Source organism: Glycine soja, chromosome 5 (assembly GCF_004193775.1).
Source record: "Glycine soja cultivar W05 chromosome 5, ASM419377v2, whole genome shotgun sequence".
NCBI classification, from domain to species: Eukaryota; Viridiplantae; Streptophyta; class Magnoliopsida; order Fabales; family Fabaceae; genus Glycine; species Glycine soja.
In genome coordinates, this window is record NC_041006.1 from 27,445,676 (window position 1) to 27,460,863 (window position 15,188).

Below are 15,188 nucleotides of genomic sequence, written 5' to 3' on the forward strand. Positions count from 1 at the left end.
AGGATAATAATATTTGGCCTAGTTAAAACTAACCAATGCAATCGTCTATATTCTGACCTTTGAAAGGAAAATAATATTTGGCTAAGTTAAAAATAACCAATGCAATCGTCTAAACTCCGACCTCAAAAAGGAAAGTAATATTTCGCTAAGTTAAGACTAACCAATGCAATCATCTACATTCTGACTTTTAAAAGGAAATTATATTTGGCTAAGTTAAAACTAACCATTTCAATCGTTTAAACTCCGACCTTTGAAAGGTAAATAATATTTGGCTGAGTTAAATTTTGACGTGTCAATTCATGCCAATCATGTCGTTCATGTCGATGTTGACCATGTATCATAGGTATCACAGAGGTTAAAAGTCATGTTGCTCGTGTTGATGCCAACCATGTACCATAGGCATCATGGTGATGTAATGATCGTGTTGATGTCAACAATGTATTGTAGGTATCATTGCAGTTTAAGAGTCGTGTCATTCGTGGCAATGTCGACCATGTGTTCGACGGCCGGCAAGTGCACCAAATCGCACAAGTAGTATAAAACGGTAAGAACCGAGTATCGAACTCTTGAGGAACTTGTTTTACTTGGTAAAGTTGTGGTTCAGTAAATAAATGCCTTTGGATGAAAGTTTGGTCTCATGTATGGACAGGTATGTAAACTAAACTATTCAACAGAAAATCACGTGAGTAGTGGTGTGTGAAGACAAATAAAGAACGTGTTGGTCTTCCTACTGGATGACTGATGTAATTAAAGATGTTCTCTACCTAACAATGTTTCTGTGTTCTATGTTGTCTCCTGGAATGCTAAACCCCAATGTCTCGTGCATGTTTAGCCTAATCCTAATCAAGCATCATCCTCAGATCCCTCTTGTTGGACTAAACTTGACCAGAACCGCATTAAGACATACATACCAACATCATGAAAATACGATCCCTCGTGAAATACGATAAACTAGCCCCGTCCTATCAAGTTCTAAGGATTAAACCATTTCCCAATGTTGAATGACCCTAACTGAGCATGCATCTACGTGATCAAGGTAAAAGCATACTAAAAATGAAGTATTGATAGCACAGAGAACACATGCAACATCATTAGATAGATATAAGAGTATTTACATCAAGTACCCCATAGGAAGAACCAATTGAGGATTTAGCTCTCCATAGCAGGGAGGCTTCTTTTACAACAAAGAGAAGAGAAAGTGAAAGATTGAATAATTACAGGTAGTGGGGATGTCTCCTCCACCTCTAGAAACCTCACAATCACTCAAAATCTCGTCCAATGCTTTACAAGATAGCTTCCTCTTCAAGCTCGATTCTCTCTAAACTCTTCCACAACCAAAACTCTCAAAAAAAACTCAACCATCTCCTCCATTTTGAGAAGATAGGCGCACGCTTAGCGGAAGATAGGCTTGCTTAGCGCGTGTAAGTGACTTCTGGCTTAGTGCCAGTCATGTTCACTCAGCCTGGAGGTTCAAGTGGCGCGCTTAGCTAATTGATTCTCGTTGAGCGCATCATGATAACTCATTTGCTTTCAGGATCTTCTACACCCTTAGCCATGAACTTCTATGCTTAGCAGATGGCTCGCTAAACCAGATAATTGGCTTAGCGAGCGGCTCAAAATCAGCACTTCCACAAACTTGCTTATTTAACTTGAAATTGAAATGGAAAGGTTATTAAATACACTAAAGTGGGATACTAAGTACTTATTACCTATATTTAACAAAAAGTAATTACAACACTACAAAAAGAACTATAAATGGCAGGAGTCAAATACAATTTACACAGTTTTTTTACACAAAAGTTAGTCGTATTAACCGACTAACAAACTCCCCCAAATTTACAGTTTTGCTTGTCCTCAAGCAAATAAAGAATAGCTCACTGGTCCCCAAGTGACAAAACATGCAGTGATTATGTAAAAAGGTGTGTAACTCCCAAAATATTAGTTGCATGATAACAAATGAAACAAAAATGCCTTTATCAATTGCTTTTCACAAGGCATGTAGTTTTTTAGAGAAAAGAGCATGTTAGCAAGCAACACAACTAAATAAAGCTAGGCAGGAGACAGATTTCATGGAAAGATGCTTAACCAAAATCTCACAACTTCTGTTTCACTCAAGCACAAGTGTTTAAGCTTTTTATCAATAACAACTAGCAAGAGGTCCAATCTTTTAACTTCATCTCATGTCATAAAGTCAGAAATACACAAATTATTGGCTTGTAATGAGGCTGAGCTACAAAAATATTGGTTTTTCTAGGATTCAAAGGCTTAAATTCTAAGAGAGCACAAATCCTAGACTTAACCAATTAGTCTTTTTAATATACTTAGCTTGCTCCTTAGCCTTTCACTTGACTTGTTCTAACAACACACACTTATTTGAACTCTTTTTTTTTTATTTTTTTATTTGCTGTTTGTGTTGTTGTTTCTTACCTTTAAACATTAACCATCTAACAGACTCCCCTAAATTTGGGGTGAAATTGTCCTACACCAATGTGCCCTAGGAATTACACTTCAATGCTCACGGTTCACTATAATTATAGTTTAGCTCAAAGATGGGTGCAAATAATATAATCATTGATAACATGTAAGCTTTTGGTCAAATGGCTTGTATAAATAACAGTGGCCTTCATCATTTCCAATCCATACATTTCATTCTAAATTTCAGAGATTGATGCAATAATTATTACTCTATGCTAGTCATTCTCTCAACAATTAAGTTCACACTCTTACCGGTTTATGATCAAGCTTTTCTTTCACAACCAACCTGTCTACTGACTAACATTTCTAACTGTGAGCTACTTTCTTGTTCTTTCTCATCTAACATACACACTTGCTCAACTCATGATAAAAACACAATCTTCATTTCAATCATGCATTCAATCCACAATCAATTCACAACACCAATAATTCCACAAAAAGATCAAGTGTTTGCACTTCATACTCAGATAATCAAGTTAAGTTGTTCAGTATGCTTCAAAACATGCATACTAATTATCCACAGAAAGACAAATATATAATTATAAATATAAACCAAAATCACCCAAAAACAATGTACTAAAACTATAATAATTCCCAAAAAGGAAAAATCAGGAATTTAGAATTCCTGTGACTAGTCCTGTGTGCCTTGTGTATCTTGCATATCCTCTTCATTTGTCAGATGTAAAATTGGGGTAGCTGGAAGAGTGGCTGAGAGTCTCAGGACTGGCGTGGTAGGGTCTTCTGGCATCTCCATGATAGGTGTAGGAGGATCTACTTGTCTCTCATGTACTGGTGTAGGAGGATCTGCTACCTGCTGAGCAAAAGATAGGTCCATCCATGGTGAGAGTGGACCTTCTGAGGTCTGTGGTGTCCTCTCAGGAGTAGCAGCCTCCTGCCTCAACTATGACTCACCTGCTTCAACAGTCTCATGTATAACTGGCACAATTGGCTCAGGAAGAACATCCTCATCAGGTCTCATCTCTACTCCTGCACCTGAAAAATCAAAATCTCTAGGGATGGTAGCCTCAAAAGACGCATCTTGTACCTGTTGAGGTACTTGAGCACTGGGACCCTCACCCTCTCTCACAACAGAAGGTAAGGTTCCAGGCCAGGATACCTTCTCAATGAACTGCTCTACTGACATAATGGACCCTGGAGGAGCTACCACCTGCAAGCTCTGCAGTAATAAAATCTGCCCCTGATGAATACTCTAAAGCATGGTTTCAAAGCGCTGAGAGTCTTGGGCAGCTGGTGCAAGGGTGGCAGAAGTGGGAGGAGCTGGTGTAGGAGTGGCAGAAGTGGAAGGAGCTGGTGGTACGGAAGAAGAAGGAATATCTGTTGGTCGAGCCCTTACCTTCCTAGCCCCTCTAAAGTTAACTGTCAGATCATCCACATTCCAACAGTTTTTCTTAATGTAGGCCAAGTTAATGGTCGGGCTCAGGCTCTCATAGGTTAGAATGTCAGAGATAACTCCTCTAGCTCTGCATATAGCAGTGATCAAGGTCGGGAATCCGAGCCTAGAGGAGTTACTCTGGGCAATGGTAGAAATTTGACCCGAGATTAAGGCTCTGATATTCATGTCCATGCCTGTGACTAATCTGTAAACCAACCTGGCTCTGTCCATATTAAGATCAGAGTGTAGATGCAAATGCCTTTGGTGTTTTGATGATGATCATGATGATATGATGCAATTGATGCAAATGGGCTTTTCAAGATTAAATTCAAGACAATACTTCAAGGTTACAAGTCACAACATCAAGATGATCACTAGTATATTAGAAAGGGAATTCCTAATCGAATTAGCAAAAGGTTTGGCCAAGTAATTTAAATTAAAAAGTGTTTTTCAAAGGTTTTACTCTCTGGTAATCGATTACCAGAGGATGTAATCGATTACCAGTGGCCAAATATGCTTTACAACAGCTACTAAAATTTGAATTTAAATTTTAGACTGTGTAATCGATTACACAATTTTGGTAATCGATTACCAGCAGTTAATAAACGTTTTAATTCAAATTTTAAAAGCTGTAATCGATTACACAATTCCTGTAATCGATTACCAGACAAGATTTTCAGAAAAATCTTTCTAAGAGTCACAACTTCTCAAAGGGCCTTTTCATGACCACCAATGGTCTATATATATGTAACTTATAACACGAATTTACTCAGATTTTTTCAGAACAACAAGTGTTTATCCTCTCAAAGATCAAAATCATATTATCCTCTTAAGAATTCCTTGGCCAATTCAGTTGCAATTCATTAAGGAATTATTTGAGTGCTCAATCTGTAAAATCTATCTCTTTCTAGAGAGATTCATTCTTCTTCTTCTCCTAATTTTCTAAGGGATTAAGAGACCGTGGGTCTCTTGTTGTAAAGGAATTCTAAACACAAAGGAAGGATTGTCCTTGTGTGTTTAGAACTTGTAAAAGGAATTTACAAGATAGTGGAACTCTCAAGCGGGTTGCTTGGGGACTGGACGTAGGCATAAGGGTGTGGCTGAACCAGTATAAATCTGAGTTTGCACTTTCTCTTCCCTTAATCTCCTTTATTTATTATTGCTTTATATTCATATTCAAATTGTTTTATTTGAATCAATATTTGAGAAGTTCATTGTTAAGGGAATTTTATAACTTGAATAAAAAGTGAAATAGATTTTTAATTGGGGAAGTAGTTTGGAATATCTTAATTCAACCCCCCCCCCCTTTCTTAAGATATCTGAGGCCACTTGTCTAACACAGAGGTATGGGAAGTGGAAGTCAGGTTGCTGTAGGAGAGGACACTCCATGTCTATGCAAGAGTGGTGAGATCTTTCCTCAGAAGCTTCCACGGGTGGCCCTCTGCATTCAGAACAAAACCCCTACTAGGGATGTAGAGCCGGGCAGCAAACTCTTGAGGATCAATCCTCATCATCGTAAATCTGGAATAGGTAGGTAGTGTCTCACCCTCCTCCAAAACTATTGGGGTCTCTAAGAAGGTATTCAGGCTGTCAGCATCAATCTTGATTAAATTTCCTCTTACCTTCACTTGCTTAGGGCTCTGGTCTTCCGGGTTGTATAAGTTAGAATAAAACTCCTTCACCACAGCTACATCTATGCTTCCATCTTGGAGATTGGCGAGACGTTTGTCCAAGTTACGCCTCTCCAACTTTGCCTTAAACTCGTCAAACTCGGTATGATAAATCTTAATATTCCTTTCCGGAAGGATCCTTCGATCCAGAATGTTATCTGTGTATCGATTCCAGGCTTCCAAGGTTGGAATCTCCTGGTATCATACTGAGCTTGAGGCCTGAAAGCGGTGCATTTCCTTTTCCTGGATGCCATCTGTAAAAGGAACCCAAAATTCACATTAGACCAAAATTTATTCAAGTTTAAAAACAGAAAATAAAAGCTGAAATTAACTATGTGCGCTTAGCTGGTTACTTCTCGCTTAGCGTGCCCTCAGAAATATAACACTACAATTTAGCTCAACAGGGGCACGCTCAGCCAATTATGACAAAATTTGTTTCTGCATAATTGGCTTAGCGAGGTAGGTACTCGCTTAGCCAAGAGTAAGTTATTTCATACAGTGGCTTAGCGCAACAGGGTCACGCTTAGTCGAATCAAGGCCGCATTGAATAGCGCTTAGCCCACAATAGTGGCGCTTAGCGCACCCAAAACTTCACAAAATTTTTTTAAGTTAAGTGGCTTAGCGCAACAGACGCGCTTAGCCCAATGATTGCCGCAATGAATTGCGCTTAGCTCAAATATCCTTGGCTTAGTGCACAACAAGTGATCAGAAAATGCTCTAAGTTACCTGGGCTTAGCGAGTCGACACTCGCTTAGCCTCAAGTTTTGTCTCTTTCGAGGCTCTGGTAGCTCAGCACGCACAGTTGTCGCTTAGCCATGTTCATACCAGGTGATGAACATTCATATAAAAAGATGAACTCGCTTAGCGCAACAGACGTGCTTGGCGAGTTCGTCGCATTTTCCATAAAAAACGCAGAAAATGAACTTCATTTTCTTCTCTTTTTAGGCCTCTAAAACGCACCTATCAAACATGCCAAATCATCAAAATTACCTACATAGTACAATCTTTCACAAAGTCCTAATTTTTATCTATTCTATTTACAATATAATCCTAAAAATTAAATTGCTAACCTAATGTCTTCTATCCTAAGGTATTAACAAAAGCAAAAGCACAAATGAAATGAGGAACTTACTTGGATCATAGGTGCTTCATGAAGATTAACAGAAGATGCACGAAGAATGCACAAATGCAATGTGCAAATATTTGGGAGAGAGAGGTTGCAGGAGAGGCGTTTTAGAAAATCTGAGTGAATGTGAGTGTAACTGCTGTTACGCTTACTTATCTGTTTTTCGACCAACTCCCTTAGCGAGTGCGACCGCTAAGTGAGTTGCGAGAGACGTTTGGTTTCTCAATATGCTCGTTTAGCGGGCCGTTTCGCTGAGCCCAAGCCCAAATTTTGAAATTCAATTTTTTTTACTAGGCTTAGCGAAAGTAGAAGCGCTCAGCAAGTTGTGCAGATGAAAATTCTTACAACTCTCACTAAGTCGAGCTCATGGCCGGCTTAGCTGATATACTTCATGCTACATGCAGAGGGGTATGTGCTTAGCGCATAAGTGCACGCTTAGCGCTATCTAGGCCGCAAAGAATAGGGCTTAGCACAAGGTGACTGCGCTTAGCCACTAAACATGATGCACTTAGCGGATGGCTCTAGCTTAGCCCAATTTAGACTGAGCTGAATTTGGCTTAGCTCAGCCATGATCAGCTTAGCTAGCCCAAATATCTAAAGATGTAGGGGTTGATGCGCTCAGTGCCATTATGACACGCTTAGCGCATTTGAATACATGCGCTCAGCCAGAGGGGCTGCGCTTAGCGAGAGGACTGTTTTTTAGAAAAATAAAATTTCTAAGTTAAGATCAGTCCCCTTTTAAAAGAAACCCCTATATCTATCATTCAAAACAAGCTAATAAACCCTTTTTTCAATGATCACCAAGCAAATTCTAACTTATGTAATGCATGAAAATAGAACGAAAGTATTCGGCATTGGGTTGCCTCCCAGGAAGCGCTTCTTTAACGTCATTAGCTTGACGCTTTTACCTCAATGGGTGATATCCACGTTGTCCTTTAACTTCGGGACCTCCTTACCACCCTCCATCACTTGCAAGCAGACATTCTGATCTGACATAGGCTTGTCTTCTTCAAATAGATCAAAATTGATCTTCAGATCTTCAAAACCCATTTCCAATGTCTTTCTTCCCATGTCAACTACACAGCTTGCAGTTAACATACAGGGTCGTCCCAAAATGATGGGAACCTCATGGTCTTCCTCCACATCCATGACCACGAAGTCAGCTGGAAAGACCATCTGCTTAACTCTTATCAGAGCATATTCAATTACCTCGTAAGACCTTGTGATGGATCGATCAGCAAGCTGTAAAGTCATTCTGGTGGGCATGATTTCCAACTCTCCCAACCTTTTACACATGGAGAGTGGCATTAAGTTGATTCTGGCTCCTAAGTCAATGAGAGTCTTTCCCACTGTGACTTCACCTATTGAACAAGGAATAGTCACACTTCCAGGGTCCTTGTGTTCTGGTCGAAGGATCTTCTGTATCACAGCACTATAGTTGCCTTCCACAACGATATTCTCCTGGTGAATGTATTTGTGCTTCCTTGTCAACATATCTTTCAAAAACTTTGAGTAGAGTGGCATCTATTGCAAAGCTTCTCCAAAGGGCATAGTTATTTCCAGTTTCCTGAAAATGTCTAGGAATCTTGCCAGATGGCGGTCCTTATCTTTCTTGGATGGTACCATGGGATATGGCACTTCCATACCCTTATCTGAAGCTTTTTCTTTCCTCTTTTCTCTTTCTTTTTCATTCCTACTCTTTTCTTCATCTTTATTTTTTTTAACTTTTTCTTTTTCTTCTTTTTCTTTTTCTTTTCCTACCTCTATTTCATTTTCTTGGTCTTTTATTTTTCTTTCTTCGACCATTATTTGTTTTTCCCCCCTCTGACTCATTGCATCAGTTACCTCATTCTTCTTTTTAATAGTAGTGTCCTTTAAAGGAGCATGCTCCTTCAAAGCAACAACATCCTTATCCTCAGCCACCATAAGCTTTCTGCTTCTTGTTACAACAACTTTACACTCTTCTTTGGGATTCTTCTCAATATTTGCCCCAAAGTTGTTTGATGACTTCTCAGCTAACTGCTTGGCCAGTTGACCCACTTGAATCTCAAGGTTTTTCAGGGCTGACTTAGTACTCTTATGATTAGACATGGTCACTTGCATGAATTGAGCCAGAGTTTCTTCTAGTTTGGTAGTCCTCTGGAAAATATTAGGCCCTTATTGAGGTGGCCTGTTGGGAGGTCCACCCTGGTCCTTATTGAATTGATTACCAGGGTGTGATCTCCATTGTCCTTGCTGATTGTAGGGACCTTGCTGGAAACCTGAGAATCCTCCTTGGTTGTATCCTTGCCTTTGTTGATTTCCCATGTAACTAACTTCCTGCGTTTGTTCTTCAAAAGGAATACAATGGTCGGATTCATGAGCACCACCACAAATGGTACAACCTGTAAGCTGCAAAATAGAAGACTATGAAGGTTGACCAGTAGAAAATTTAGTTGGCAACTTACCAATTGTTTCTGTTAAGATCTCAAGTTGCTTAGAAAGCAACTTATTTTGTGCCAACACAACGTCTTGTGATGATAACTCCAATAAGCTTTTCTTGGTGGGTTGATGCACTCTATCATGTAAAATAGCATAATGATTGGCATACATATTTTCAATCAACTCAGTTTCCTCCTCAGGGGTCTTCAGCTTTATCTTTCCTCTTGCTGAAGCATCTAACAACTGTTTGGTTTGTGGTCTCAGCCCATCTATAAACATGTTCAATTGAATTGGCTCAGAGGATCCATGTGTGGGAGTCTTTCTCAACAAACCCTAAAACCTCTCCAATGCTTCACTCAAGGATTCATCAGGGAACTGGTGAAATGATGAAATAGCAGCTTTCCCTTCTGCAGTCTTTGACTCGGGGAAGTATTTCTTCATAAATTTATAACCAACTTCCTCCCACGTCTTCAGACTGTTACCTTTGAATGAATAGAGCCATTTCTTGGCTTCTCCTGCCAAAGAAAATGAAAATAAATTGAGCCTAATGGCTTCATCTGGCATTACTGCAATCTTCACAGTGTTACAAATTTCTATGTACATTGCCAGATGTGCATAAGGGTCCTCATTTGGTAATCCATGAAATAAGTTCCCCTGTATCAGATGAATCAAAGAATGAGGATAGTTTATGTTGTGAGCTTGGACTTCAGGACGCACAATACTTGTAAAGAATTGCGGCACTGAGCTACTAGAATAATCCTCAAGGGTAACCCTTTGCTGGTCTTCATCAACCATGACAGAGGCTTCTGGTAAGTATACAGCTGATTCCCTTGATGATAGTGAATCAAATGATTTAAAGTTAGAAGATTAAGCTTCTTCTTCAAGAATGGAAGCTACTTTCCTATCTTGCAACAACTTCCTTCTCCTCTCGGCTCTGTTCCTTCTTAAGGTAGCTTCAATTTCCAAGTCCAGAGGAACTAGGTTGCCTGTGGGAGATCTATGCATACAAAATACTGATAGAAACAACAGTTATCCAATTCAAGAAGAAAATAAATATGAATCAAAAGCAAATATTCACAAATAATTAAAGAATAAAGAATCGACACTTAAAGAACTGACTAAACTTTCCAAATAGAAAGAAGTTCCCCAGCAACGACGCCAAAAACTTGTTCGACGACCAGCAAGTGCACCGGATCGCGCAAGTAGTATAAAATGGTAAGAACCGAGTATCGAACTCTCGGGGAACTTGTTTTACATGGTAAAGTTGTGGTTCAATAAATAAGTGCCTTTGGATGAAAGTTGGGTCTCGTGTATGGACAGGTATGTAAACTAAACTATTCAACAGAAAATCACGTGAGTAGTGGTGTGTGAAGACAGATAAAGAATGTGTTGGTCTTCCTACTAGATGACTGATGTAATTAAATATGTTCTCTACCTAACAATGTTTCTGTGTTCTATGTTGTCTCCTGGACTGCTAAACCTTGATGTCTCGTGCATGTTTAGCCTAATCCTAATCAAGCATCGTCCTCAGATCCCTCTTGTTGGACTAAACTTGACCAGAACCGCATTAAGACATACATACCAACAACTAGGTTACCGTACCCCGATCCCTCGCGAAAATACAATAAACTAGCCCCGTCCTATCAAGTTCTAAGGATCAAATCATTTCCCAACGTTGAATGACCCTAACTGAGCATGCATCTACGTGATCAAGGTAAAAGCATACTAAAAATGAAGTACTGATAGCACAGAGAACACATGCAACATCATTAGATAGATATAATGAGTATTTACATCAAGTACCCTGTAGGAAGAACCAACTGAGGATTTAGCTCTCCATAGCAGGGAGACTTCTTTTACAACAAAGAGAAAAGAAAGTGAAAGATTGAAGAATTACAGGTAGTGGGGATGTCTCCTTCACCTCTAGAAACCTCACAATCACTCAAAATCTCATCCAATGATCTGCAAGATAGCTTCCTCTTCAAGCTCGATTCTCTCCAGTCTCTTCCATAGCCAAAACTCTCCAAAAAACTCAACCACCCCCTCCATATCGAGATTCAACTTTAAATAGGCAAGTCCGTTGAGAGGCACGCGCTTAGCGGAAAATAGGCTCGCTTAGCGCATGTAAGTGACTTCTGGCTTAGCGCCAGTCATGTTCGCTCAGCCTGGAGGTTCAAGCGGTGCGCTTAGCTAATTGATTCTCGCTGAGCGCATCATGACAACTCATCTGCTCCAGGATCTTCTACGCGCTTAGCCATGAACTTCTATGCTTAGCGGATGGCTCGCTAAGCCAGATAATTGGCTTAGCGAGCGGCTCAAAATCAACACTTCCACAAACTTGCTTATTTAACTGGAAATTGAAATGGAAAGGTTATTAAATACACAAAAGTGGGATACTAAGTACTTATTACCTATATTTAACAAAAAGTAATTACAACACTACAAAAAGAACTGTAAATGGCAGGAGTCGAATACAATTTACACAGTTTTTTTACACAAAATTTAGTCGTATTAACCGACTAACACCATGTATCATAGGTATCAAGGAGGTATAAGAGTCATCTCGTTCGTGTTGATCCTGACCATGTACCATAAATCATGGTGGTTTAAAATCGTATTGATGCTGACCTATAACTAGATCGATCCTTCAGGAAAGGAGACCTAGTCTAAAAGCATTCAAGTATAAAGTGTAATTTGTCTTTCTAGGTCAAACGTTAAGGTTTATATAGGGATAACTAAATGATCTGATATTCACATAAATGTCTATCATACATGATCTCATATGTTGCCCCAATATTTATGGGCACATATCACAGGTGGTTAAAGTCACTAAATGACCAAGGATTGAACAATGTACATAGTGGGGCATGTCATGTCACTAGTAGCATCAAAGCTTCGGTTGATGTTTAAGTGTAATAGACGACAAAATATCGACTTAGACCATTACTAGACGATGGCTGAGAGGGTTGAGGGGTTAAAAAACTAACATCAAAAACTTTTTTTCTCACCCAATGCTACGAATCATTTTCCCCATCAGACTTTTTGTCCTAGTTTAGAACAATGATCTTTTGGCACATTAGTGGACTCTCATGTCTGCTACCTATTGTTGTATTTTGTTCACTTCTTATTTTGTGCCTTAAACCTTTGACCAAAACACAAAAAGGGATTGTCATTGTCAAAAAGGCAGATTCTTGTTTGCCATGGAAATTAGAGGAGTGGCATTAATTTTCTATAGTCTCAACAATATCTTATAATTAAATACAAACTATGACCTAGTTTCAAAGAAAATTTTAACTCATTATATGAATATGTGATATAATTGGTCAATAACCCATATCAAATCCTTACAGCTAGCCTTGAGCTAGCCCTAAGGCCCCTTGCCACAACCAAATTAATACTACCTTTGATCTTATATATAAGAAACAATTATTTAATTCATCAAGACCAATAAAAATGGTTAGATATATTAGTTTTCATAAATTTTAATTTTATTCCAAGACTATCCATGACATTAAATAGTTTAAGATATGATTATTTTTCAAAAGATAATTTTTCAACCAATGAGTATACCTTATTTTGTTGATAGCTCAATAAATGCACCCACTTTCATGGAAAAATGAGTGTATATCGTTAATAAGACATCACAATTAATTGGGAGTAAAAATATAATTTAGCAATAAGTAGATCTATGTTTCTTATAATCACGACCAAGAAAATGTTGCATTTTGTTTCTTATATATAGGACCAGAGATAATAATAATTAATATTTTTTCTAGGTGTCTTCTTAAAAAACAATCTTATTCAAGACATTGTTGGACATTAAATGTAACACTTCTAATCAAAGATTTAAACCCTAGTTTGTCACGTTGTAGAAAATTGTTCGATGGAATTGGCTTGGACTTGGTTCAACAACAAAGATCTGATTCAGATCTAGTGACGGGCAATTGGAAGAGTTGGTGTAGAACGATGGAGAAGATGGACATGGTGGTAGTAGAGCACCTGCAAACACTCTAATGCTCAAGTTAGTGTTTTGATATGAGAGAGCAGATAATATGAGATAGAGTTATTTCGTACCTCATAGTTCGTACCTCAATTTTAGGCAAAAAAGTTAGTTATAAAATTATGGTCACATGTTCTGTGTGACTCATTTGGAGTCACATGACACACATTTACTTGCTTGTCAATGGTGATACTCCAAAGTAGTCGGTCTACCTAGACTGAGTAGGCAATGAGATTTTCAATCCAGGTGGGTCCCTGACATGCTACTCCATAACCAACATTAACTTCTTTTATTAGACTCAACTCTAGTGTATTGATAGCTAATAATTAATATGCAATGGTTTTGCTAATAAAGATAGTAGTTAAAGAAAATATTCAAGGAATTAGTGAATAAAACTATATTAGAAATTATGGTAAAAATGTGTTAGTAACATTAAACGTTGTATTCTGTAAAAAAAAACATTAAACATTATATCTTTCATAAAAAAAGTTGATTGATTAATTAATACCTTAATTAACCCATATGGTTGATGCAATGGTGTTAGGTCAACTGGATTCACTTGTCGGAAAACAATATATTTCGTGGAAGAAATTGTATTCAAATTCCTCTGAATGTAAAATTTCCTTGGATCAACAACAATTACACAACACGAGTAAAATTAGTCTTTAATCTAATGAAGTGAGAACATTCATAATCTCCTACCTAGATAAAAAATAATACCTCAAAGCACTATATATAGTTTTCTTCATTTGACCATGTAAAAGAAAGAATATCCCTTTGTGTGGCAACTACAGCACCAATTGTAGGGTGAAAAAATGGAGTGAGTGTCCCACTTGAACATGAGCCCATTGATATGTCAAACTTGAATGGGGCGAGCTAGTCAACCTTATGGCTACTAGTCAATTTGAGGCATGTTCTCATTTGCTTTTTGCCCTTTCCCTTAAGTCAAAGCTATGATTGAGAGCCACTTTTGATGGGTTTACACATTTAATATAATATTACAGCTTAGGTGGAAAGCAAAAAAGCATGCATCCTTCGCGGTGTGGTTATATCTTCAGTTCTGTGCGTGTTTTATTCTTAGTGCAATATCTACAAGCAGCTATATTGCGACAACACATTTGCCAGTGGAAGGAAAATAATGGCCACTTATTGCTCTTTGATTTACATCCTACAGCAAGAGAACTCGTACGTGGAGCTTTTGCTTTGGCATGCCTAATCATCCATTTCGCATTATGATTTCCAATTGGCTCATTACTCTAGGTCAAGTGAGTCATGGCACTATGTTGAAAATAATAAGTTGGTCGATCGAGATCTTCTTTCTTTCTATTCAATTCTTTTGAAAATAATAAGTGAGTCATGACACTATGTTGAAAATTGAATTAGGTAGGGTTAAAAATTAAAACGTGTAATCGTGTGCCTACCCGTATATGCATCGTATTATTGCCCCGAGTATAGCATATTAAGGGTGAAAAACATTTCATTAAAAAGGTAATTAAAAACTCAATTGATTAGGTGATCCATGCATGAGAGACAGAGCATTGGGTTCGGATTGGGCATATTAATCTTGTAAACCCGATTTCTGGGCCCATTACAAACCTGATCGTCATTGCTTGCTTGAGCCCCAAAAAACAAGTATTACTATTTTATGTGGATAGACATTTATGAGATAACATATTGTCGAATTATTGTAACATATAGTAGTATCACATAAAGAAAAAAGAAAAAAGTGAATAAAAAGTATCGTGTCAAATAGATAAAGAAAGAAGGAAGAATAATTATATTGCTAAAGTGATGAACCCTCATAATACCTACGGCATGATGTTTTAAATACTTTATTATTGGACACAATTCATATGAATATTTATCTAATTATCAATATCTTATTTCTTATTATTTAATGAATCTTAACCAATTTCTAATGATAAAAATATATAAATTTTTTATATATTATTATATTAGTATTTTTGAAAAATACTAGTAACACTCTCTCTAATTAATATTTTTAAGTTATTTTCTATTATTAGCGAAAACTTGTTTGAATATTACAAAATATTACGCATCTCACTCCTCTTTCTAATAAACTTAGTTATGATATATTTTATA